Raw genomic sequence first — 27,336 nt, 5'->3', positions numbered from 1 at the left:
TTTTGCATTTACTTTACATATTTGCCCCACCCCCTCCAAGTAGTGTGTAAACTAAAAAAAGAAGAATGTAAGGTCCTTGAGGGCAGGGACTGTTTTATATTTTGTCTTTATATCTCCAGTGCCTGACACATACAGGACACTTAAATGCTTATTGAAATTGAGACAGGGCTCAGAGCCAGAAGCCACATGAAAAAAGGAATTGATCTTTTCTTTCATTTAAATCTCACTGGGAAAACTAGGAAACAGTATATCCTCTGTTCCTCATGGTGGCTGAGGCCAGACCACAAGGGCAAGCCAGGCGGAAAGAGGAAAGATAGAAAGATCTTGACCTTCCAAGGAGTTTTTTGGCTTTTGGATTTCTCAGCAGTGAATGGTGGGGCGGGGTGGTTTGAAATGGTTTTAATTAAGCTTTCTTGCCTTTTCAGGATTCTAACTGGGGGTGGGGTTAAGATTTTATTCCTCCTCAGGTCCAGAGCCCTGTCTTCCATGGACCAGAAGCTGGAGAGAGAGAAAGAGAGAGACAGAGAGAGAGACAGAGAGAGAGGTGAACTTGGTATATTATGAAAGACGATCTCTTAGAAGGTGGGAGCTTGGTAGTCATTTACACATGAAATCACTTCCATGGTTTTGGCATCTAGACAGTGGTTCATCCCTCTGTTTCCATGAACCAAGAACGAGGTTCCAGTTGCTCCCCATATGTCTGGCAAATTCTGGCTGCAAACAAATCCTAGTGCTTGTCTTACTTTGTGAGCTTTCTGCAAAAAAATAAAATAAAATAAAATAAAAAAGAAATCGGAAGGAACTGGAGAAGGGCGGGGGAACCGAGCCACCTGCCAAGCACCATCCAAAGCTACCCCAAGGATGCAAGGGAGGAGTGTAGACGAGGCTGGGTGATGGGCTGTCACGTTGGGGCTGATCTGATGTCAGCGCTGATCATGTGGTGCGGGGCGGGCAGCTGGGACTGGCCAGCCCCAAACACATGGATTACAGTACGCGAGCTGTAATCGGAAAGTCTGCTCCCGGGGCTGCTGTCTCCGAGACATCAGCCCGCAGGGAAGCTCTGGCGGCGGGAGCAGGGCCCCGGTGCGCGCTGATTTGCCCCGCTCGCAGCCTCCTCCCACATCCCTGGCTGACTCCCAGGCACAGTGCAGAGAGCAGGGCTGCTGTTCGCAGTAAGTACTTCAAGGAGATGTAGTTCGCAGGGATTTCCAGGCAGAGAAGACGCGGGTGGAGCGGGCTCTGGGGTGGTGCTGGTGGTGCGGAGCCAGGGCTAGGCAGGCTGCGGCTCTTTGTGAACATCTTCCTCGCAATCATCTGGAGCTAGCGCAGGGTTGCGGGTCCTGGACCAGAAATGCCGCGCGTGTGCGGACACGTCCCAGTCCCCCGCCTCCCCCCGCCCAGCTTTCTTTCCCTTGCTTAATTTCCCCCCCCGTGATGTGTTTTTCCGTTCTATTTTTATAACGGGTGGACCAGGTTTTTAAATTAGGTTAAAATGAACCGATTTCAGGTTTCTAAACACACGAGCGGACTTACTATCTTAGATTGAGTAAAATGAACCGATTTCAGGTTTCTGAATACTTGAGTGGACTGTGTGTGTGTGTGTGTGTGTGTGTGTGTGTGTGTGTGTGTGTAAGGTTGCTAAGGGAGGGGGTCGGGTGTTGCTTCAGCACTCGTGTTAGGTTATTGGATAAATGAGTGAGCCCATTTCCTGGGTGCCATCCTTATATTGCTTTGGGCAAGTAGGTGGTGATGGGGAAAGCAGGGTGAACCAGTAGCTGGGCCACTGGATTGGTAATGACTAGAAAACAGCGTTTAAAAAAAATAAGAGAGATTCAAATTAAGCAGGATCAGCTGTCAGAGCAGGTGCTCCATATAGAAGAATGATGGAGTTCCCCTCCTTTCCCAGTAATTTAATGGATTGGATTTCCTGCTGTGAACACCATTTGAATAAAACGCTGCAAAGACTCTTCAGTTTTAACCCCTGGGGTTGTTCTCTGGCAACAAGAACTCTACTACCTCCATTCCTCCTCCCCCAAGAAGGGATGTTATAGGAAAATAAACCAGTGTTAGACCTTTAAACTAGAAGCATCTCATCTGCCTGAGACGGATTAGGTGTGGTCCTGCAGAAAGGGGCGGGGCAGGAGGGAGATCTCAGATAAGTTCTTCAAGTCCCTTCCAGACCTAATTCTTACTTTGGTTTGGGGGTGCTGTGAATAGGTGGTGCGTATGAAAGAATGGATAGCCGCTTTGCCATAAACTCAGGACCCTAGTGATGCTCTAGTATTAAAGCAGAAGACAAGAAGCTAGATTTTTTTCTCCAAATACAAAGGCAATCAATACTGTTAAGTACTGGGGACAATCGTTGTGTGTGTGTGCTTGTGTGTGTGTGTGTGACAGAGAGAGTGTATGTGTATGTATGTGTGTATGATCATTGGAACAAATCTCCGTGAGAAACCCGTCTTATTTTGGAAACATTTGGGGGTTTAGAGAAGCTTCTGGGTGAGTGGGTGGAGGGTGATGGATAGAAAACATGAATCTTGTATTTCCTCTTAATAGAGGCTTGGGACAGAAGGGCTCTCGCTGTCCATTTATTAAGTCAGAGAACATCAAACAATGGAGAAGCTCAGGGCCCCACCCTTGATTCCACTTCCACAGTGTAGTGGAGATGGACTATTTTCTCATGCCTTTGATCTGCACAGTTGAGTAAGCTCTAATACAGAATGGGCTGTATGCTCTTTGGAGGATAGTACTGGTGAGGAGAGGATATTCTCACCTTATGTCCCCTGGTCATAAAAGACTAGAACTTCTCTTTTTGTCCTTTCTCTAAGATTATGTCTGTCAAAGCTTCAGGACCACTTCATACTGGCTATTCAAGGAGTCAGCTATGCCCTGTGCTACATTTTTCAGGAGAGAAGAGGTCATTAGGTCACATATAGTCATTTAGAGTAGGGGGTTCTTAACCCTTTCTGTGCCATCAACCCCTTTGGATGACTGGTAAAGCCCATCGAAGCCTCAGAATAGTGTTTTTAAATAATTGAAGAAAACGCTCAGTTTCATTAAAAGGTTAGTGAATGAAGATGTAATATTTTCACCATACAAGTTCATTCACCCCTGAAATGTGTTCATGGACTCCCAAGGTTGAAAGGTCCCCAGATTCAAAACTTATAATTTAGAAATATTAGTAGGATTCAATCTTTCTTTCTCCATTCCACCCCTCTGACCACACCTCTTTTGAGGGCTCCATGCCAAGAACTACATTTCAGCTGAGTGGTATCTTACTTAGAAAATCATTCTTACCTGTGGTTGGGGATGGGGGAAATGGTATTTCACTCCATACTTCAATCAGGCCTTATTTAATTCAGGGGTTTCCATAGGACCTTCTTTGAGTGAAGTAACGCTATTTGGTATCTTCTCTTTATTTGAAGATACTTGCCAATTAGAGATCTTAGAGATTTTTTTTTTTAAAAGGACCTAGGGAGATCACATCCAATCTGTGTATTTTGCAATTGAGGAAGTCAAGGCCCAGAGTTCAAGTGACTTGTCCAAGGCTACCAGGTAGTTAGAATTTGGAGTCAGAGGAAGTGAGTTTGACACTGTTTACCTTGGGCAAATCATTTCCTTTTCTGGGCCCTAATTTCTCATTTACAAAATGAGATAGTTGAACTAAGTAGGATTTAGAGCTGAAAAGAGACCTTTCTGAGGAGGGAGAGGTAGACTAGACATATGATTTTTTTGGTAGAAGAAACTTCCAATAGGAAATTCTCTCTACCAACTCAGATAGGTAACTTCTTTGTAAGGTGTCCCCTTAGAGGGCTTAGCGACTTGTCCAGGGTCACATACCCAGTATATGTCAGAGGTGGGACTTTTTCCTGTCATCAAGGAATATGTCTCTTTATTCAGGATAATATACTATCTCTCTGAGGCCCAGAGAGGTTCATGGGATCATAGAATCACAGATTTAGAGCTGAAATTGACCTCAGACATCGTCTAATCCAATCCCCAAAATTTATAATTGAGAAAGATTGTGACTTGTCCACATTCTCACTTGTTTAGCCAAAGAGCCTGGATTTGAACCCTCCCTTCTGCTAAGTGACATATGTCAGTCAGCCTAACTACACTGAATCCTTCTTTTAAATTAGTGAGAGTGTCTAGTTATCCTTGGTTTTATTTATTTAGCATTGGTACCTTTTTGAAGAAAAATAAATTCAATGAAACTGCATCTTCCCCAAGAGAATCTTTTAGCAAATCACTTATAAAGCACATTGAGATCTTGTATATACATATACCCTACATTTGATGAAATAGTCTGCATATACATTTCATATCACATTTCTTAAGATGGTAACTTTTGTTGTTTGTTTTGCCTGGACACATAAGGAACGCTAGAAGAGACAACTCTCTTTCCCTATGCAAGGTGCTAACTCATCTTTAATATGTAGTCTTAGAGAGTGTCTGGAGATGAAGTGAATTGTCCATGTATAAACAGTGCAGGATTTGAACCTGTCTTCCCCATGCTAAGGCTGGCCCTCTATTTGTTATACTTGAGAAGTTATTTATGGTTGTTGCTGCTCTTTCAAATGATGAATCATTAGAAGGTATTGGGCAGCCCTTTGTTTGACTGGAAAACTTAAATATTACTTAAATATTTCTAAGCAGTCTGGTGTCGATAGAATCAGGAAGACTTGGTTTGAGTCCTACCCCTCACGATTCTAGCTTTCACTTTTAGCTTTTAGTTTTACAAGTGTCAGAGTTGTTAGGGACCTTAGAGACCATTTGATTCAGCTGCCACATTTTACAGATGAAGAAACTGAGGTCAAGAAAGGTCAGGTGACTTGTCCATTTAAAATTTTGTTCGGGAATGAAAAAATTGAATTAATATGGAAGTCTCTAGGAATTTACTTCACTTGGTTTTTGGGAATCATATAAATATTTTATTTTTTTATTCACAAGCACTGTGTCCCCCTTTTAAAGGTCAACATAGTTTTTTTAACAACCTTGATTTTAAAATGAAATCTTTAATCTTCATCCTGTTTTGAATTATTGAAAAAGGTCCAGAACACTACAAAGGCATAGATTGGTTCCCAGTAGATGCTTGTTGATTGATTAATGGAGCAAGTGGACAGAACATGGCAATGTCTGTTAATAAATGTAATGTAATTTGAAAGACAACACAGCATTATTCTGCTTCATAATGGTAAATGGATGCCCATCTGTTAATTACCAAATCTCATTTTGTCCAGGCATCATGAGATTCAGGAATTCATTTTGAGCCTATTTTAATCTGGATAAATGTTACAAATTGATCCAGGGTAGCATTTGCACCCATTTGTAAAAGCAATAAACAGATCAGGTACCATTTAAACCCATTTGCTAGAAACCCTACCTGCAGTAGTTATGGGTTATTTCCTTGAGCTGCAACAATCAGACTGCATTAGTGAGGGGAGGGTACCTACCCTTGCAATATAGACAGTGATGAGATACTGGAAGAAATTAGTCCTCAAAGCCATGCTTGGCCTCTCTAAGAATAATTGGAGCACTATTCTAGGCAACTTGAAATTTTTAACTGGGAACAAGGGCTGCATGTGTGACATTTCTAAATGGTGACATCTTCAAGGAACCATGTAAACCATCACTTGTCTCAGGCTTCCAGGTTAAGGAAGAAAACAGGAAAGGGCAAATGATTAGTCATGAATGTTCCTTAGAGGGTCACGAAATACAGATATTGCTCATTGAGAAAGTGTAATAATTAAGAAGGAGCAGGCAGGGCTGTTTGGGGGTAAAACTGGTTTTTGTGAAAAGCTACTGTTGCTAAAGGTATATTTCATTTTTTTCAAACTTGGGTCTCTCTAACTCTTTCCATTTAGGCAGAAAGCACAGCACAAGCAAATATCTCTTGTAGTAAACAAAGCAACAGATTTAAGTTAATGCTAATGTGTTCACAGTCAGAGCCAAAAGCTTTTCAGGGTTATTATAACACACTGGGCTCTTAGCCCATCCATCTAAATGCCTGAAGGAGACTAAAGTTATGGACCAGCCCATTGTATATAGCATCCCACATGAAAGCCAGATGCTACTGTTTACTATGCCAGGGACTTAGCTGGATTGGGCGTGAAATCTGAGATTGTACTAAGAGGTCTGAGAAAGCTATAGGTCAGTTTCCTGATCATGGTGCTCATTCGGTTACATATGGGGTTGTTTTGATTAGCGAAGCCTCTTCCTCTCAACGTTTCATGTATTGAAGAGATTGTTGAAACTGTATGGAGGGAGACATTTCTTGGCAAAAATGATGTTTTGAATGTATATCCTGGAAATATTATCTGATTCTGGTTTAACAGTTCCATTGAGAGAAGGCACAACGTGCTGATATGTAGCTGTAATATTTCTGAAGGATTGGTATAAAGCAGCTTTGGAAAGATTTTGATGGAAAAAAATAGCTGCATATAAGTTGATTCGGGAAAAAGAAGAAACCAAACCGAACTCTTCTTCAGTAAATGAACGTGAAAAGTTCTGAAATTCAAGGTTGAAGTTTGGATGGGTGGTGTTGCCCACCAAGTCCTTCTTCCATGCCCCCTCCTCCACACATTTGTTTTTTCATTCCTTCTCATTAGGCCTGGCTTCCCCTCCAAGAAGATGGGCAGCTGTGGGAATATCCTGTGTAAAGCCACTCGTTAGAGGTCTGGGCACAATGAGAAAGGTTTGTCATTAAAGGTCCGTGGAGAATCTGACAAGAACCCACAGATGTTAGTGGCTCTCTGTATCAGTTTTTTTTTTCTCTTTTTAAATTAAATTATTTTTTTTCAGGTTTCAGCAATCACTTCCATAGTCTTGAATTTTCTCCTTCTTCTTCCCCTCTGCCTCCCTCCCTAAGACGGCATGCAATCTTATATGGGTTCTACGTATACATTCTTATTAAACACATTTTCACATTAGTCATGTTGCATAGAAAAATTAAAATGAATGGGAGAAATCATGAGAAAAACCAAACCAAACCAAAACACAACACAAGAGAAAACAGTCTGCTTCATTTTTCTCTGCATCAGTTTTGCCAAAGAGAATTAAAGTGAAAATACAACTGACTTGCTTTGGATGGATTGTAGATATCAGCCGAAGGCATGTCGACAAGATGCCATTGTGATGTGAATAAATATATTATGCTACTTCTGCAAAAGCATATGGATGTAATATCTAGATTTTATAGACCACACACACACACACGCACACACACGCACACATGCATACACACACCCATCTGGAACTATGGATAGTCTTTCCTGATTGACATACTCATCCCCAAGTAGCTAAAATACAATTCCTATCTAGAGCATAGCACTGTCCAACGTGAATAAGGAAATCCAACATGAATTTGTATAATTCAATTCCATACTTACTTGTTGAGCTTCTACAATTTCAGTCAGTCAGCAAACACATACTATGTGCCAGTCACTGTGCTGTGCTCTGAGGGTACAGAAAAGCCAAAAAATCTCAGCCCTTCATCTCAAAGGAGCTCCCAGTCTAATGGGAGAGAGAAGAAACAAACAACTATGTACGAACAAGTTATAGGCAGGATAAATTGGAGAGAAGCAATAGAGGGAAGACACTAAGGGAGGTGGGGAAAGGTTTCCAGGAGAAGGTGGGATGGTTGCTAGGACTTGAAGGAAGCCAGGAAAGGGAAGGGGATGGAGATGATGTACAAGGTACCTTGTGCTATTGGGGATGGAGTGGGTGGGTGGGGGAGAGCAACATGAATACAGTTAATTGTCTCAAGGAGTTTAAGAGGCAGTGTAGGACAGTGGAAAACCATTTTGGATGGTTTGGATGCAGAGAACCAGTGTTTAAATCCCCTTGGCTATCCGTGTGACATTAATCAGGTAATATAACCTTTTGGGGAACCTTCATTTTCTCATCATTAAAATAAGGGAGTTAGACTTTGGCCTCTAAGCCTATGATCCTGTAAGCTCAGTAAGAAGAGAGAAGACCTTATGATCTAGCAAGAACTCCTTCTTCAAAACATCCTTTGGCTTTCAATGAAACACTAACCCATGTTGTGTTGAGTTGGGCTCAAGCTCTGCCCCAAATCTTTTCAGAATGGCTGTTTGTTTAGTTCAGTTTTAAATCTTTGCTTGTAAATTTTGAGAGGGTCTGAACAAATGTGTTGTTCTTTTGGGGGATGTCATTCTGGTGCTAATGAAAAAGAGCTTCCAGAAGCTTTCAGCTTCCCTTAAATCTCAACTTTTCAGTGATCTCCGCATCAGCTTGAAAATTCACAAATATTCCTCATGGCTTGACACCACTATGTTTTGTGGATGGAAGAAAATTTGTTATGTCTCTGTTTAAATCAGCTCTAGGACGGAATGAAGTTGAGTTGATAAATCAAATTTATACCACTTTACATGTATGTAAATTTTAATTTTGATCCTCCAAAGGCTATTTGTCTTCTTATTGGTAGCCTTTCCCAACCTTTCTGTCTTCACTTTGAATATAGCTTGTTTTGTACCTATTTTTTGCATGTTGTCTCCTCCATGAGATTATAAGCTCCCTGAGGGCTGGGACTGTTTTTGCCCCTTTTTGTATCTCCAGCACTTAGCACAGTGCCTGCCACATTGTTGTCATTCAGTCATGTCTGACTCTACATGACCCAGTGGACATTGTCCATGGGTTTCTTGGTAAAAGATACTAGAGTGGTTTGCCAATTTCTTTTCCAGCGAGTCCCCATTTTACAGATAGGGAGCTGAGGCAAATTGGGGTTAGGTGACTTGCACAGCATCACACAGCTAGGGTCTGAGGCTGGATTTAAACCCAGATCTTCCTGACTCCTGGCTCGGTGCTCTATTCACTGCATCACCTAGCTGGACCTGGCATATAGTAGGTGCTTAATTAATATTTATTGACTCTTCACTGATTGGTGAAAAGTAGCGTTGTGGAAAGGAGTGTAAAGAGCACTGGACTTGGAGTTACAACAGACATGGGCTCGATTTCTAGGAGCCATCATTTTATATCTTCAAAACTCAGATTTCTTATCCATGAAATTGGGATAATAATACCTGTAGTCTTTTCCTATAGGATTGTTATATAGTTCAAATGTATACAAAGTACTTTCTGAACCTTTTAAAGTGCTACATGAATGTCAGTTATAATAATACACAGTTAAAACTTAGTGGATCTTTGAAATCAGTCTACATAATCATGGCCTTATTCAAAATGGAATTAGTTGTACAATAGAATTTAAAACTCCATGCCTTAATATTATATCGTATTATAGGTCAGAATGTGTTAAGTCCTATCAAACCATTTGGCTTGGATGCTGCTAAAAACAATTTATAAACTTGTTTATTGCATTGCAAAGAACCCACCAGATTCTTATAAAATTTAAGAATTGATTCTGTACTCAGAGGGCTTAGGCACTTGGCTTATTCCCTTCTCCAGTAAAGGACTTAACTGCTATGGACCCATTTCTGATTCAGTCCTGGGAGAACTTGCCCTCTAATGAAAGTGGAACTTGGCTCTTTTTTCTAACACTCTCTGGTTTGTTAACTGTCCCACTCCTATCTCCTATCGTGGTACTCCTAGACAAATTGTTTAAAGCTTAGGTTTTGGTTGATGTCTAAGTTTATGGATAGAGCAACATGGATACAGTAGTTGCTGTATAGCTATAAAAACTGAGAAGCAGGAAGACCTGAGTTCAAATTCTGCCTGGGTACTCTCAGACTTCATTTTCTCATCTGTAAAAAGGAGATAATAGCCCCTATATCACAATATTGTAGTAAGAATAAAATCAGAATATTTATAAAGTGCTTTGTAAATCTTCAAGGGCCATAAAAATATTATCTATTATTATTGTTGTTATAATACAAATGGAGCATGGGACAGATATTTCTTATACACAAAAGAAATGCTGAAAGACAATAAAGACTCAGCTTGCATTGACACAATGACTTAAAACAATGACTTAAGTTATAACTACCATTATAGTATGCTAGGAAGCAGACACTTAAAGCTCATCAGAAGCCATCTGGAGGGTTGCCAAAGAGTCATTCAACATTTTGCTTTGGCTTCACATCATCCATCCTGCTTTTTATCATTTCTTTTGGTAAAGTGGGCCAGACTTGGGCCAGTTTCTTGGTGGTAACTAACACTTTCTCCAGGAGTATTGGAGTAGTAGCTGAGATCTACTCTCCTTACTACTATAATGCCAATGTGATACCCATAGCAGCTGCTATGAATATACATGCGTTATCTCCATGGTTGGTTGGCAAAATATAACAAGCTCTGCTCCTCCAAGACAAAAACCAAAATAGTTATTTGGAAGATCTTTATTGGGATACCAAAAGGCAGGATATAGTAAGGTACTCATCACCAATCCAGGGAGGGTTGACATTTCTCTCAGTCCAGTCTCTCAGAGAGCAAGTACCCTAGACAAGTTCTTCTCTCCTCCTATTTCTCTCTCTGCTTGCTTCTCTCTCCACCCACATCTTTTCCCCTAAGCAATACAGTATATACTGTTTCCAGTCAAAGACTAGGCACTTGATTGGATTAGAGAATCTAGGAAGTCAGACTTTTAATTGATTGGGAAAGTGTGGGATTCCCTGTGGCCCATAGCCTAATTGGTTCTGCACCAGGGCTCCATGTGAGGCCTATTAATGGGCGGGGGAGATCTTGTATCCATTAACATTACAACTACCAACTAGCTCTGACCAATAGGACTCAATCCCTCAAAGGTTGCCTTCCAGTTTTCACAATTTCAAGAGAGATGCTTGTTCGATTAAGATAAGAAAGGAGCAAACGTCAAAGAGGGAACCCCAAATTCAAGGTCAGGGCATGTCCTTGAGATTCTGTATGCTTACTGCTGCCATGTGACCAGGATATGGGGAGAAAGTATAGCAAAACTCTCCTCTAAATCCTGTTAGGTAGCAACTACATATTGTCCTGAGAGAATCTGTAGTTTAAGAGGAAGACAGCATTGAAGGTGAGATAACTCATTTAAAAATATCTACCCATTCATTAACTGTTGCCCCTCAGCACCAGAAATGCTATGGTCTCCAAGATCCAGGTACCATGGAGCTCTGAGTGAGGCAGATGTAGTCAGCTACAAGCTTCACACCTTCCCTGTTCCACTACACACTAGATTCCCATTGCTTTTTAAATTATATTCTCTTCCCATTTTACCTCTAAGTTTATGTTTACTTCTTGGAAAAGTAAGCAAAGAATGTTCCCATCCTAGGGGCAACACTTGTGGCTGTGAGGAAATCATTGTATAATACTATTTAAAAAAACTCCTGTTTTCTTCATCAAAATGTATTTAAAATGTATAGCAGGGCAGAGTCAAAGTTACTTTAAGAAAAGTGTGGAGGGAACTGAAAACTGGTTAATCGGAGAGTTTTGGAAGGGTTATTGAAGGACTCTGTTGCTAAAGTAGCTAAGGCAGATTATCCTTCTTTGAAAAAAAAGCTAGTCTTTTGAGATGTCACCTTGAAATATTTCAAGAGTGAAAACAAGGAGGATTTGTTGATTTTGATCATCAAAGAAAATTCTAAGCAACTGTAGTGGAATGAAAAGTTCTGGGACACAGGAATAGATAGTCTTAGTTTTTAAAGAAAACTGTAGAGGATTTTCATGTCTTTGGGAAAAATGGAAATACTGACATGAAGTAACAACCGGGATCTTTGTTCCTTGGAACACTAGAGAACTTGAGGATCATAACTGTGCAGTCTTCTGACTTTAGAGGAAAGGAAGTCAGGGTAAATTTTCAGCTTAGGTTTTGGAGAACATGAATGTTATTTGATAAGATGCAAGGTTTAGTTAGGAACACAACGGATTTTACCTCGGTGTTGTCTTTTTCTTCTTTGTCTCCAATCTTGATTCTTACTTCTATTCTTACTTACTCTATCCATCTTATACAACAAATGGTAAATATGTATGTCTTTTGTTTTAATAAAATGTTGTGGAAAGAGAAATAATTACTGGAACATGCTTTATGTCATCTCTTTCATTTATCCACACTTGAAGATAGCTTAACTGTTGAAGCTATATAGGATGGCACCACTTTCCATCAGTAGAATTGCAGGCATTGTGACTCAAAAGAAAAAGAGACTTTTTTATAGAGTTGGTCTTTGTAAGCCAGAAGTGAGTGGAGCCCAAGATCTTGTGGAAATGTGTGTTTTGTTGGACAGGGCCTAACCTAGCAGAGAGGCTTCTCACTAGAAGGTGAAAAAAAAAAAGGGTGATACATTTTTTTTTTTTGGCTGAGACTGTCTAGAAAGGTGTGGAGGGGTTATTTTGTATTTTGAGAGAGGCTATTCATATGACACAGATCTTTTGATGTAATGAAATAAATTAACTTCTGAGGAGAGAATTCTATCATTCCCAGACCAAATGGTGACTTTGGGAGTGAGGGAAAGTCTTACTTCCCTTGATAGGAATGTTGTTATTTATTCTGTCAAGTCAACATCTCTTGAGATCAGAATTAAATGGAATCACTGAGGACCATAGCACTATATCAGTGATGGTCAGTCGCTCTGGGAATCTCCCTTTTTCTAAGTTAGCTAGCCCATAAAATACAATGGAAAATGCTTTCATCAGAAGCCTGAATGTTTGGAATTAATGGGGCTAGGGGACCATTTCCTCTTCCCAAAAGCAATTTTAAGTCCTAAAGATGCATTCTTATCTACTTTTATACATGCTTATTGTTTTACTTACCCTATACTTGTTCTGACATCAAGTCTGAAGACTATAGCGGAGGTACTAGAATCATTTTGTAATGTTCTAATTCTACATTTCTTGATGATGAATTTTAAAGTGGTTTCTAAACTAATTCTTTTTTCCTACATTTAATAGTATTTTATTTTTTCCAATTACATGTAAAGATAGTTTTCAACAGTCACTTTTATAAGATCTGGAGTTCCAAATTTTTTTCTCCTTCCCTCCCTTCCCTTCCCCATCCTCTCTCCTCTCCCCAAGACAGCAAGCAATTTAGTATAGGTTATACTTGTGCAATCATATTAAATATATTTCCACATTAGTCAGAACAAAAGCAAAAAAACACAAAAAGAAAAAACAAAAGTGAAAATACTATGGTTTGATCTGCATTCAGATTCCATAGTTCTTTCTCTGGAAGTGGATAGCATTTTCCATCATTTAGTCCTTTGAAATTGTCTTGGATCATATTATTACTGAGCTAAGTTTATTAAAGCTAGTGATTGTACAGTTTGGCTGTTACTGTGTAAAATATTCTCTGCTTCTGCTCACTGCACTCAGCATCAGTTCACATAAGTCTTTCGAGGTTTTTCTGAAATTTACCTGTTCATCATTTCTTATAGCACAATAGTATCCCATTATATTCATACACCATAACTGGTTCAACCATTCCCCAATTGATGGTCATCCTCTCAACTTCCAATTCTTTGCCATCACAAAAAGAGCTGCTACAAATATTTTTGTACATGTAGGTTCTTTTCCCTTTTTATGATCTGTTTGGGATATAGACTTAGTAGTGATATTACTGGATCAAAAGGTATGCACAGTTTTATAGCCTTTTGGGCATAGTTCCAAAATTCTCCCCAGAATGGTTGTATCAGTTCACAACTCTGCCAACAATCCAATTTTCCCACATCTTCTCAAGCATTTATGATTGTCCTATTTTATCATGTTAGTCAATCTGACAGGTGAAAACCTGTGAGCTGTTTTGATTTGCATTTCTCTACTCAATAGTGATTTACAGAATTTTTTCATATGACTGTAGATAGCTTTAATTTCTTCATCTGATAAATGCCTGCTCATATTCTTTGACTATTTATCAATTGGGGAATGACTTGTATTCTTATAAATTTGACTCAGATCTCTATATATTTGAAAAGTGAGACTTTTATCAGAAATACTTGCCATGAAATTTGTTTCCCAGCTTTCTGCTTTCCTTCTAATCTTGGTTGCATTGGCTTTGTACAAGAACTTTTAAATTTAATGTAATAAAAATCATCCATTTTACATTTAATAGTGTTCTTTATCTCCTATTGGGTCACAAATTCTTCCCTTCTTCACAGATCTGATGTGTAAACTATTCCTTGCTCTTTTAATTTTCTTATGATATCACCTTTATGTCTACATCCCCGTATCTATTTTGACCTTATCTTGGCAAACGGTATGAGTTGTTGGTCTATGCCTAGTTTCTGCCCTACTGTTTTTCACTTTTTATCAAATAGTGAGTTTTTATCCTAGATACTGGAGTCTTTGGGTTTATGAAATCATAAATTACAATAGTCATTTGCTGCTGGGTCTTGTGTACCTAATCTTTTCCACTGATCTACCTCTCTATTTCTTAGTCAGTGCCAAATAAGTTTGATGACTGCTGCTTTATAATATAGTTTTAGATATTCCTTTACATTTTCCCCATTAATTCTCTTGATATTCTTAAACTTATCTTCCTCCAGACGAATTTTGTTGTTATTTTTTCTAACCCTATGAAATAATTTTTTCAGTAATTTGATTGCTATGACACTTGATAAGTAATGAAACTAATTTCTGCCAGCAGCTTAGTTTTGAGCCTCTCTCTTTTTACTCCACAGACTAATTTTTGCCTTTAATAATTTTCCTTAGCTCAAAGATCTTTGTGTTCATTTGGTTCTGCATAATCTTCTCTGTCCTATTTTCTGTTCATTTTCTCTCTCTCCCTCTTCATCTCCCTGCCTTCCCTCTTCCTTTTCTTCCTCTTGTCCCTCCCCACTTTTCCTCCTCCTCCTCCTTCACTCATCCCTCTTCCTTTTTTTCTCCCTTACTCTCCTTCCTCCACTTCCCGTTTCCTCTTCCCTGTCTTTGTCAGCACTTGCCCTTTCTCTTTTATCCAGACTTTAAATTCCAGGCACCTTCCCTTACCCTGTAAGCTCCACACCATGACTGGTCTTGTCATCCTTTCTCTCCTTTAAGTAACATGTGACCTTTAAGGATGGAGTTTGAGGATCCAAGGTGGATGCTTTTAGCTGAAATACTTTAAAAGAACTTGGCATTTTTCATCACCCTCTAATAATTTCCTTTTCCCATGCCCCTATACAATAGATGACAAATCGTGTAGCCATTTCACCATTTCTCTGTCTTTAGAATGGAACCTTGAAAGTTTTAAGTGAACTGAAACGAGTTAAGTGAATTGAAATGACACAAATGATTTAGTAATTCAGCAACTCTTTTCTCCACTCACTAGATAGCTTTCTTTTCTCAATAATAATTCCAGTAATTACTATTTATATGGTGCTTTTAAGGTTTGTAAATCTCTTTGTGTGATTTCATTTTGATCTTCATAACTACCTATGAGGTAACTTCTATGGGTATTATTATCCTCTTTTTTTACCGACAAGGAAAATGAGACTTGGAAAATTTAAGCAATTCCCCATATTCACACAGTAAGTGATGGAGGTGAGATTTTAGCCAAACATCTTTACACTAACTCTCTTAGTGAAGAGGTGCCTCTCTCTTGCTTAGAGATTAGATAGCCACACTTTAGTAATGGGATCCATAGATAGCAAATATATTTGGTGTTTCTGTGGGATCCTCAATAGCTTACATGTGGAGCACATGGTCTAGCACATTTGAAAGACTGTATGTGTGGGCTTAGTGACTAATTATGTATTTTATCTGAGCACCAGCCTAGGTATGTTTGGAGAAACTCATCACCAGAATGTTGGCCATGAAATGAAGATTTATTTTGGCTTCAGTAACTCATATAACTGTCTATTAAGATAAAAATAGCTAGGTGGTACACTGAATAGAGCTGTGGGCCTGTTGTCAGGGAAATGTGAGTTCAAATCTGGTTTCAGTGACTTACCAGCTGTGTGATCCTGGGCAGATCACAAACTTTGTATGTCTGTTTCTTCAGCTGTAAAATGGGGATAATAATAGGGAGATAATGGAGATAATAATAATCCCAGGATTTCTATGAAGCTCAAATGAGAGAATTTGGGTAAAGTATCTGGCACATAGTAGATGCTTAATAAATGCTTATTTATTAATAATTCTTCTTTCCTTCCATCTTTCCTTTCCTCCCTCCTTCCTTTTTAACATTTCTTTCTTCTTTTCCTTCCTTCCCTCTCTCCTTCTTTCCTTCTTCTCTCCCTCCCTGCCTCATGGAGGAGTTGAGATTGGCATCAGTGAAAACTGTATGGTAATCTTTGAAGTAATGAGTCCTTGAAGTATGAAAGTATTCTTATTGAATCTTTTAATGCATATTAATATGCACATATGCTGGGTCTTTGAAGATCAGGCAATTTTGAAAATATAAATTTTGAATGCCTGTCATAAACTCTTTAAGTACAGTTATGTCAAGAAGAATGCAATCTAGAATATTAAATATTTGGGAGCTTCATTATCATTATCATGTAATGATAATTATGAGAGTTAAAGATCTTCCCCACCTATTAATGGGCCTGCCCATTAAGAGAAGTTTGATTAGAGATTTGTTTTATAGGAAGGCTCACACTTTTGTTAATGAGGCACTGGTTCTCAAGGATTGTGATGCCCTCTGACTTTGAAAAGTATATAAATACTCTGAGGTGAGGTTTTACTTTGGGGCTTAGTTTGTGGAAGAAGATCTGTGTGCCCAATGAGACCTTGGGAAACCGCTAAGGAGCCCCCTGGCTTTGAAAACCCAGATGCTGGTGCTTCTGTCTCTGGTAACTATGTATGTAATGGTCAGACAGTTAAATCTGTCTGTTGATCTGTGATGTATGTATTGCTTATGGTCAGACAGTTGGAAGCCCTGTCTGTTCTCTGTATTTTCTCTGAAGGTCAGGGTGTTGACTTTCCCCCCTGAACTAAGTGAATGATATATGTGCTTGAATAAAGTGATTGTTGACCCCTCAAAGTTGCTTTCCTTTTAGAAAAGCAGATCTAAGAACCTATACAGTATGCTGGGGTCCCTGCTGATGCACTTCCTTCCCTGGAAGATATTTGGGAACCAACCAGCTTCTCACAGAAGGACACTCTTTACATGAAATGTAAAATGCCAAGTCATGGACACACCTCCCCTCCCAAGAACAAGGAGGCTGCTTACTGTATTTATTCTCTGGATGTAGACTTGGTAAGTTGGTTCATGGTTCATGGACCAAGTATGATGAAATCCCTCCTCTTGTGAATAAAGGTGCTTCTCTGATATTTAAGAAGACCATATTTAAGAAGAATGACATAGAAGAGTTTGCTTGGCATGTCTTGCTTCCTTACTATGCTCTTCCTCTTCATTCTTGTCATTTTTTTCAAAATAATTTTTTATTATAAAGCTAAGGATTAGTGTTCCTTCAGAATAAAAGTCTTCAAAAGACTCCTTTTGTGAGAGAGAGGCAGCATGACATTGGGAGTAGGTTGTTGGACTTGGGTTCCAGTCTGCTTCAGTCTTAGAAGGAAGTGACCCAGGGAAAGTCCTTTAACTGCTCCTGGTCCTCTCAATTCCTTAGCAATAAAAAAGAGGGGTTGGACTAGATGACCTCTAAGGTCCTTTCTGACTCTATACTTATAATCCTATGAACTTTCTTTATCATATCCACAACTGGACTATCCTACAAATTGGGAAATGAACTGTTCCATTTACTTAGAGGCAAGAATTCCTTATATAAGTACACACATTATATGTTATGCCTTGAAAGGTTGAAAAGCACCTATGGTGGCTGACAAATAGAATTGAAAAAGGTATGGCTAGGGACTAAAGGGGAATGTCACAGCCACTGCAGATTATATGGAGAGAAAATGTACCATCCATCATTTGGAATGCTGAGTAGCTCTGTCAAAGGTAAAATTCTCCATTCTCCTACTGTGACAGTCATTTCTGTAAAGTGAAGGCTGGTGTGACTGAGTCATTGTTCTCTCCTTCTACTAAAGTACATAGTACTACATAGCAGGGGAATGGCAGAGCAGCAGGAGTGGATATGTGTAAAGGAACTTATGTCCCCGGAGGGACTAATTCCTTCTCTGTTTGGACGAAATGAAAGAACGGAGTCAATTGTTGAATTAATGAATGGTAATACATATATGTTGAAAGCAGGCATGGCTTAGTGGATAGAGAACCCATCTCAGACTAAAGAAGACCTGGGTTCCAGGTCTGCCTCTGCCACATCTGTCCAGACTATCCAGACAAGTCATTACACCTCTGCTTTGGATGAAGTAGATGATTAATACATGTTTGCTAAATAAATACAGTGATGTGGTAAGTGTTATCAGCTCCGTCACAAGCATGAAGGAATTCTCAAATATGTAAATAATCCCTGAATTGCTTGATACCCTTTGATAAGTTTAATTATGATGAATAACTAGAACCAAATCATAAGACTGAAATAACTTTAAGGGTCTGGTTCATCATATCTGTCACCTACACATAGGGTTATACCTAAAGGATTGAAGACACATGATTATTAAGAATAAATTTTAAAAGATCATCAATTTCACACATAGACCCCTCCCTTTTCTACTTCATGAACCATCCCTTGTATCAAAGAATGAGAAAGGAAATCAAGAAAACTACGCCACAACTAAGTCACTAGTACAGTACAATATTCCATACCTGTAGTCCTCTACTACTACAAAGAATGAAGCGAGCTGCATATTATCATCTCTTCTTTTGGGAGAAGTTTATCAAGTCTGCTTTTAAAGATTGTCAGAGGCAAACTCCCTCAGCAGCCCAGCTCAACTTTCGATAACCCTTATTATAAGTTAACAAGTAATAATAGCTAGCATTATATTGCTTTGAGGTTTGCAAAGCATTCGATGTGTTTTACCTAGTTTGAGCTTCATGATAACCCTGTAAGGTTGGTTCTATTATTATCTTTGTTTTTAAAATTATTTTTAATATTGATTTTTAAAATTTTGAGTTCCATATTCTCCTCCTTTTCTTAGCCCCTCTTACTCCCATTGAGAAGGTAAGCAAAATATCATACTCATTATATATGTAAAGTGATCCAAACCACATTTCTATATCAGCCATTTTGCAAAAAAAAGGCAAGAAAAATAAAGTGAAAAACAATATGCTTCGGTCTGCATTCAGAGCCCATCAGTTCTCTCTCTCGAGATAGATAGCATTTTTCATCATGAGTCCTTTGGAATTGTCTTGGCTCATTGTATTGATCAGAGTAGCTAAGTCTCTCAGAGATGATCTTTATTACGACATTGCTATGGTGTTCTTCTGGTTGGAGGCATGTGACCATATGTATATAAAGACTGACCAATCCCAGCATGTCCTTGTCTCTATTGTCTGAAGAGTATAGGCGTCAAATGGCCATTGATTGGGTCCTTACCACTATAGAATTCTGTTTATTTTACTGTCCGTGGCAGTCATTGATGCCAATAAGTATGAAGTTGTGACTATGATGTGAAAGATCCCATGGGAGGTCTTTACAATCCTTCATAGATCTAGAAAAGGAAAAGAAAAACTTCCTGGCATCCTGTGAACTTAGCAATGATGCCAGGACAAGATACTGATTTACATTGCCTCCGCTTGTCTGATGATATGACCATAAGATAAAAGATTACCAGGAGAAAAAAGGAAGGAATCTAGAGGAATGCAATATATCTTTTCTGACCCTGACCTAATGAGTCAGGGGAAGAGCATGCTGGAATACACTGATCCAAGACAATTTCTAAGGACTTATGATGGAAAATGCTATCCACCTTCAGAGAAAGAACTTATGGAGTTTGAATGCATATCAAAACATATTTTTAATGCTTTATTTTTCTTGTTTTGTTTTTTGATCTATGTCTTCTTTCACAGCATGACTAAAATGGAAGAATGTAACCTATATAAAATGGTTTGCCTTCTCAGTAAGGGGAAGGGGAGGGAGGGAGAGAATTAGGAACTCAAAATTAAAAAAAACAAATGTTAAAAATTGTTTTTATATGTAATTGGGGAAAATAAAATATTAAATGATGCATTTTTAAAAAAAGAAACAGTATGCTAGTACCAGAGTCAAACAGCTCCTTTCTCTAGCAGTTACTACTACCTCTATGACATGGATGAGTCAGTTTCTAATTCTTGAAATCTCTTTCAGTGCCAAATCTATCATCCTATGATCAAGGAAATATATTCAGATACCTTATGATGAGGCTAGTGAGATAATGAACCTCATTTATCTAGGTAGAAAGCTTTAGAGTAGGAGTTCTTAATCCAGTATCTATAAACGATAGATTTCAGGGGGGTTCATGAATTTGGATAGGGGAAAAATGCATCCTTATTTTCACTACCTTTTGTTTTCTTTTGTCATTCAATATGTTTTCTGTGTTCAAAAACATTATTCTATAAAAAATAAAAAAAGTAAAATGGCATAAAAAAGGGGCATAAAAAAAGGCATTATTCTGAGAAGGGATAAGCTTTCTCAGACTTTAGCGAAAGACTTCACCATGCGCGCGTGCGCACACACACACACGCACACACACACACACACACACACACACACACACACACACACACACACTGAGAACCCCAGCTTTAGAAGAATCCACTTTACTTTTCCTCTTAATTTCCCTAATGAAGTGCCTGTAGAAGTGTCTTGTATGGTGAATGGATACAATTACTTGATAACTAAGCCTTACAGTATTATCTACATGTGAGTTTTTTTGTTTTTTTTTTTTGCAGCATTATGTATTAACATTGACCAAACTTAGGAAACATTTACATACTTCTAAAGTTGCAATTTAAGTTTCATTCCAGCAGAAGGGGATGTTGCTGTTGTGAATCTAGTGAAGGAGCGTGTGAAAAATTTAATTACCTCAAAGAAAGATGGCCCCAAATGTTGCCTTGAAAAAAAATTGGAGAATCACATGTTCCAGCAACCATCTGTTGGGGACCATGAAGGTTGGATGGCAATATTGGAAAAGTATGATGGGGTTGGATGTGGTGTCCCAGGAGAAATTAGAAATTAATTTACTTGTATTCCTTTGAGCCCTGGTGGATTATGCGTTGCTGTTATATGGCAATAGGAACGCCACAGCTCTGTCTTATGTGCTTTAATAATACTAGCTAGGATTTGTAGAGAGCTTTAAGGTTTGAAAAGCACTTTACCAATATTTCCCATTTAATTCGTACAGTCCTTGGAGATAGGTGATATTATCATCCTCATTTTGTTGTTCGTTGTTCATTTTTTTCAGTCATGCCCAACTCTGTGACTGCATTTGAGGTTTTCTTGGCAAAGGTACTGAAGTGGTTTGCCATGTCTTTCTTTAGCTCATTTTACAGATGAGGAAACTGCAGGGTTAAGTGACTCGCCCAGAGTCACACAGCTAGTAAGTATCTGATGCTGTAGTCTAACTCATGAACATCAGTCTTCCTGATTCCAAAGCTCTATCTACTATACCACCTAGCTGCCTCTCCTCATTTTGCAGATGAGGAAATAGGCAGTGAGAGATAAGGTCCCACAATCAATGTGTCTGAACCAGGAGTGAGACTAAAACTCCCTTCCCTGGCCATCACTCCCCTCCATGTGCCCTATTTAGTTGTTTTTTCAGTCATGCTTGACATGTCATGACCTTGTTTGGGGCTTTCTTGGCAAAGATACTACAGTTGTTTGCCATTTCTTTCTCCAGCTCATTTTATAGATGGGGAACTGAGGCAAACAGGGTGAAATGACTTGCCCAAGGTCACACAGCTAGTAAATGTCTTAGGCAGGATTTGAACAAGTGAAGTTTCCAAGTCCAGTGCTCTATCCACTGTGCCACCTAACTATCTCCTCTTTGTGTGGGCTCCACCTACTAAAACATAACTTCATTGAGGGAAAAGACTTTTGTATCTGTATCTCCAGTACTCAGCACAATGCCTGGTACATAGTAAGTGTCTAATAGATGCTTTCATTTATTTATAATGATAGTCAGTAGTCAATAAACATTTATTAAGTGCCTACTATGTTCCAGACACTGCTCCGGTGATAGTTTCTGCTCTCAGGGACCTTACAATCTAATGGGGGAAAACAATGTATAGAAGGAAGCTGAAAGGGGCCAGGGTGCCACAGAGTACCTGGTAGAGGCATGCTGTGTGGAGTCAAAACCAAGAAGAGCAGCTGCTGGAAAATGGAAGAATTATCTGGAAAATTCTAAGTCCTCCAAAAATGGAAGGCTTTGGGCAGAGTTTACTGGTCTACCCTCCAGCCCTCCAATGAAAGTGGGTACTGAGGAGCTGAACCAGTCTCCATGCTGATGAGATTTCAGAGGATGCCCTTGTCCTAGGGGAAATATGATGTTCCTAGAGCTGAAACCAAACAGAGAAGATGATGAAAATGAAGTTAGCTAAAAATTCCAAGCCCTTTCTAAAGGGAAAGTCTTGAGAGGAGTTTATGGCTCTGCCTCCAGATACCCTTTGCCTTCAGATTCCCCTACTTCCCAAGGTATATGCTTGAGATGTCATGGGCTCTATCCTGGTCCAGGATTTGAAATTGCCTTACTAGTTGTTAAGAAGGCTTAGTGTAACCTGTGTTTCAGAGACTCTCAGGAGGTTCTTGAAAGAAAAAGACAAGGTCGTCAAGATAGTAAAAGAGAATTCAGGCAATTGCTTGTTTCTCTTCCCTGTACTCATAAGACCCATTGTTCTGTCTTGGAAGACTGAGGATAACTCAGAATGAGATAATGGGGGGGAGGGAAGGATATAAGATATTATTATTATTGCATACCTTTCCATTCTAGACATTAGAATATAGAACTTTATATTAGGAAGGGATTTTAAAGACAATAGTTTAATTCAACAGTCTCTAGATGCCAGGAGTTCTTCGTGTGTGTATGTGTGTCCTGGACCTGTTCGGCAGTGTGGTGAAGCCTATGGATCTTCTTCTTGGAACAATTTTTTAAAAAAAATGCATAAAATAAAAATGCACAGGATTAGAAAGGAAATCGACGATATTGAAAAAAACTTTTTAAAGAAACAAGTTCCCAGACCCCAGGTTAAGAAGCCCATTCTAAAAGATTTGGCCAGGCCACAGTGAGCGCAGAGCGCTGTTTTGGCATCCACAAGGCAGAATGCTGTTAGACAGTTCATGTTCGCTGAGCCATGTGAGAGATTCATAGGATAATCTGTATGAAGGCCAAAGTCAGCATGGGGCACTGTCCCAAAAAAGTGACATGCAATACAAGTTGATTCTACTTCTTTTAGCCAAGAGTCCATCCACAGTTGACAACATAATCTGCTATTTGTTTTTTATGAAGCAGATTTTGTAACTTTGTGCATGTTCCTGTATGTTTGTGATGAGGCTGGGTTTCTCAGCTTCCTTAACAAATCAGCTTCGACGTCTGATGTCTCTATTTCTCTTCTCCCAACCACCCCAGCTTATTTGAAATCTCTGGTTCATTACTGACTCCTTCTTCTCTCTCATTTTTACATCTCTCTTTTTGCCTTGGGTGGGGAAGGGGAACAGTAATTAGGTCTATTTGGCTAGAAGCCTGGGTGTGTGGAGGGTAGTAAAAGTGTAAAAGGACTGGGAAGGTTGGAAGTGGATAAAAATGCCAACCCATACTGGCTGTGCATGGCAGCTAAGTGGTGTTGTGGATACAGCACATGGCTTGGAATCAGGAAGACTCATCTTCATGAGTTCAAATCCAGCTCAGACACTTACTTACTAGCTGTGTGACTCTAGGCAAGTCACTTAACCCTGTCGCCTTGGAGATTCAAAGCTGAGGAGATGTGCATATGAATTGATATAAGGAGTTTCATTATCCAAGAGTTTCCTATACCAATGAAATCACAGGTTAGTCCCTATCCCCTGTCAAAAACAATAATTTTAACTAATGAGGTGAATCAAAGGTGAAATTTTATTTAGCATTAAGACTTGCTAAGTACCTTACCCACATTATCTCATTTGTTCCTCACAACTCTGGGAGGAAAATCCTATAGATATTATTATCCTCCAGTCAACAGAATTAACAAATATTAACAAATTATTAACAAATATTCAAATATTAACAAATATTCCAGACTATTGAAATGGAAGTTGCCTCATTTCCCCCTCTCTTCTTATAAGCTGCTAAGTACATATGCTATGAACATCTGTAACTGTTTTGGGCCACATGTCTCACAAATGGGATAATCTATGCAAAGTTTTTGCAAACCTTCAAGAGTCATATAAATATTAACTGCTATTGTTACTGTTTGTCATTACCCTGTTCAGTCTACCCTTTGCAAGTCTATTTAAGCCTAACTAAGTCTATTAGTCAGCTCACATGTCTTCAGAAAGCTAACTGCTGTATTACCTCTTTCAGGTACAGAATACTTTGCCAGCTTCAAATTTATGGTCCTCTAAATTGTTTTAAATTTTTTACCCTGTATTTCTCTGATTGGTGACCCTCAGACTATGGGACCACAGGAATTTAGAACTGGGAGGTATATAGTCCAACCCCTTCAGTTTCCAGACAGACACCAAGGACACTAAGTCCCTTTGGTAAGGCCACATATGTAGTTAGTAATAGAGGCAGAATTAGCACCCAAGTCCTCTCATTTCTACTTTTTCTACTTTGAGAAACTACTTTTCTCAATATTCCACATTTCCTCTTAACTTACTTGGCAGGGAGAAAATATAAAGAAGAACTATAACTAGATATGATGGCATCTGGAGCAAATTGGTTTTGGAGAGGAGAAGGGGAAGGGACATTAGCAGGAGTGAAGAGATGCCTTTAACCTCAGGAGGAAAGACAGATCCTAGGTGGGATACACTCTGGTGATTAAACCCAAGGTGGGGAGACCAGGGAGTGGAGTTGTGAAGCCAGATTTCTGAGAGGTGAGATATAGAGATGAAATAACATGGCCCCTGTTTCACCCTCCCCTATACCATTCCACTCCAAATCAGTACCTGTCACAATGTCCCAATTTCTCAGGGCTAGTTACAACTTTGCTCTGACTTGGAAAGAATAATCTTTGCATTTTTATGCTTTGGCATGCCTACAGACATGAATGTTGGTTGGTGGAGCTGGGTGTAGGTCATGGAATATTGCCATTTTTTAGACTTGTCTAGAGTGTAGAGCCTTACACAGAGAATGCTTTTTCCAAATTAAAGGGACTGGCCCTTTAATTGCATTCTACTCTCTCACTGTGTTGGCTCTTGGCTTCTCTGACCTTGGAGATGAGGAGAGATTTGAACATTATTTGATATAGGTTTATTTCAACATTTCTGAGCCAGGGCATTCTTTCAGAGAGCCTTAAGTCTTCTTCCACACATGGTATATGGCTACATCCCTCATTTTTCCTTTCATCCAATACCTATCATCTCACTCTCCATCATTATATAGCTTGCATGTGAGTCATAACCACTGACTTATGCTACTGCTGGTGGACATGAAGTCTCTCATGATATGAGGTCTTAAGATTTCTCCCCTGCACTGTGCTGGATAGTCATCTTTTGTGTCTTTGTCCCAGTAGACTTCTGGTCATGTCCAGTTCTCCTGATTTAACCTAAGGGTCATATTCCTTTCCTAGTCAATCAGTGCATGACATGAATCTTTTTGATAAAATTCTCCATAAGTGTCTTTAAGATTAAGCTTCCCTATGAGGATGCAGCTCTCGTCTAAGTAAATTTATTTTGATTATTTATGGCTTCTGATATACTTACAAATATGACCTTAGAAAATCCTGTGTACCTGGTAAGGAAGTCCTGTTCTAAAGCACTGAGTTACAAAACTAACAAAACAACAGCTTTCATTGACTCACGTTTCCAAATAACAAGGCTTTCTCTTTTGAGATGATGGTTTTAATAAATGGAATGCCAGTGCTTTTAACATTATCAGTATCTGTCTGCCATTTCATTAATGAATTCATTCAGTGAATGGTTATAGGAATAAGATACTTCTTTTTTTTTAAATTTAAAAAAATTTTTTTTGTATTTAACTTTTAACATTCATTTTCACAAAATTTTGGGCTCCAAATTTTCTCCCCTTTTGTCCCCTTCCCCCACCCCAAAACACCAAGCATTTTAATTGCCCCTATCACCAATCTGCTCTCTCTTCTATAATCCCTCTCTGCTGTTGTCTCCATCTTCTCTTTTGTCCTGTAGGGCCAAATAACTTTCTATACCCCTTTACCTGTATTTCTTATTTCCTAGTAGCAAGAACAGTACTCCACAGTTATTCCTAAAACTTTGAGTTCCAACTTCTCTTCCCCCCTCCCTCCCCACTGGAATAAGATACTTCTTAAACATTTTTATTAATATCTTTTTGTTGTTACATCATCTTAATTTTCAAATACATCCCTCTCCACTTCCTTACTCATAGATCAGGGAATCATAGTGTAAGAAAGAGAGGGTCCCACATTCGTAGTAAAGCTAACTATGGCAAGGGGGCTGTCCTTGTGTGTGAATAAAAGGGAGACAAAAGAGATGTTTTTAGAGTCTTCTTCCCTGGCCCTTCTCCAAGGAAGGCTTTCATTTCTACTAGGAGGGGAAGCAGGATATTGAGGCAATAGGCTAACACTGCTCTTTTCAGAGAAAGGCTAGAAGTGTATCTATCTGCTTCCTTAAAGTTTGTTAGTCTAGAGCCTAGGTTCCCAAAGTGTACCTTTGTGGGGGGGGGGGTGCTGGAATGATCCAGGAGGGTGATAATAGCCTTGGGTGTGTTTGCATGTGTGTTGAATAAAAATTAGGGGGTAGTGGAAGTATAAGGGAAGAAGAAAAGAAAATATTGAAAAACTGTTCATACATATTTCATCTGTTGTGCAACAGAGTTAAAGTCATAGTGGTTACGTCATTTTCCAGATAAACCCACAAAATGCAAGTTTTAACTGATAGGATGTCAAGTCCACTGTCAGGTCTTAACAAGCAAGTGTTAGCAGGTGAGTATATCACATGTTGGGAAATCCAGCATGCATTGGCAGGAACACGTGCATTTAATGACTTGTTTACAATATGATACTACACAGTTACATGATGCAATATTGTGTCATCAAAATTTCAATGCAGGAAAAACCCCCAAAATTCACAATGAATTATTAAATTTAAGATATTTTAAAATATTTCATATTTTTTGAAATGATACTAATTAACAAAACATTAAAAAGTTAAAGAAAGTAGATTTCCAGGGAGGCACTGAGTAATTTTTTTTTTGAAAAGAGGGCAGTAGGCCAGATAAGTTTGGGAACCTCTGGTCTAGAGGAATATGATTGGGTTCAAGTTAACTTTTGATTGCTTTGTCATTTTGGGGGAAGGAGGATCCCAAGCTCAATATCCAAGGCTTTACCCTTTCTCCACAAAATACCAGTTCCACAATGAACACATATAGAGAATAGCCATATCCACATCACAGGAAAACAGAAATCAGAGAAATGCAAGAAGATATACCAGACAATGAAGAGTAAAGGAACTCTCTCATTGGGAGCAAGGTTAGACAACTCAACTAAGAGAGAGGTCCTGGATCTTATCC

At 39.0% G+C, this 27,336-nt stretch overlaps 1 protein-coding gene across 3 annotated transcripts in view; it reads left to right on the top strand.

Moving 5' to 3' along the window:
• ANK2 (ankyrin 2) overlaps positions 1-27,336 on the top strand; it is a 763,693-nt gene that overhangs the window by 116,968 nt on the left and 619,389 nt on the right. For 2 of the 3 annotated variants that reach the window (XM_072624649.1, XM_072624647.1), the window contains exon 1: positions 950-1,172. The exons of the other annotated variant lie outside the window; for it this stretch is intronic. The gene's annotated coding sequence lies outside the window, so the exon portion shown is untranslated. Of the gene's footprint in view, positions 1-949; positions 1,173-27,336 lie in introns of those variants that run through there. 3 annotated transcript variants of the gene reach the window in all.

Source organism: Notamacropus eugenii, chromosome 7 (genome assembly GCF_028372415.1).
Source record: "Notamacropus eugenii isolate mMacEug1 chromosome 7, mMacEug1.pri_v2, whole genome shotgun sequence".
NCBI classification, from domain to species: Eukaryota; Metazoa; Chordata; class Mammalia; order Diprotodontia; family Macropodidae; genus Notamacropus; species Notamacropus eugenii.
The sequence above is the reverse complement of the archived record's forward strand: the minus strand, read 5'-3'. Positions and strand labels throughout refer to the sequence as shown.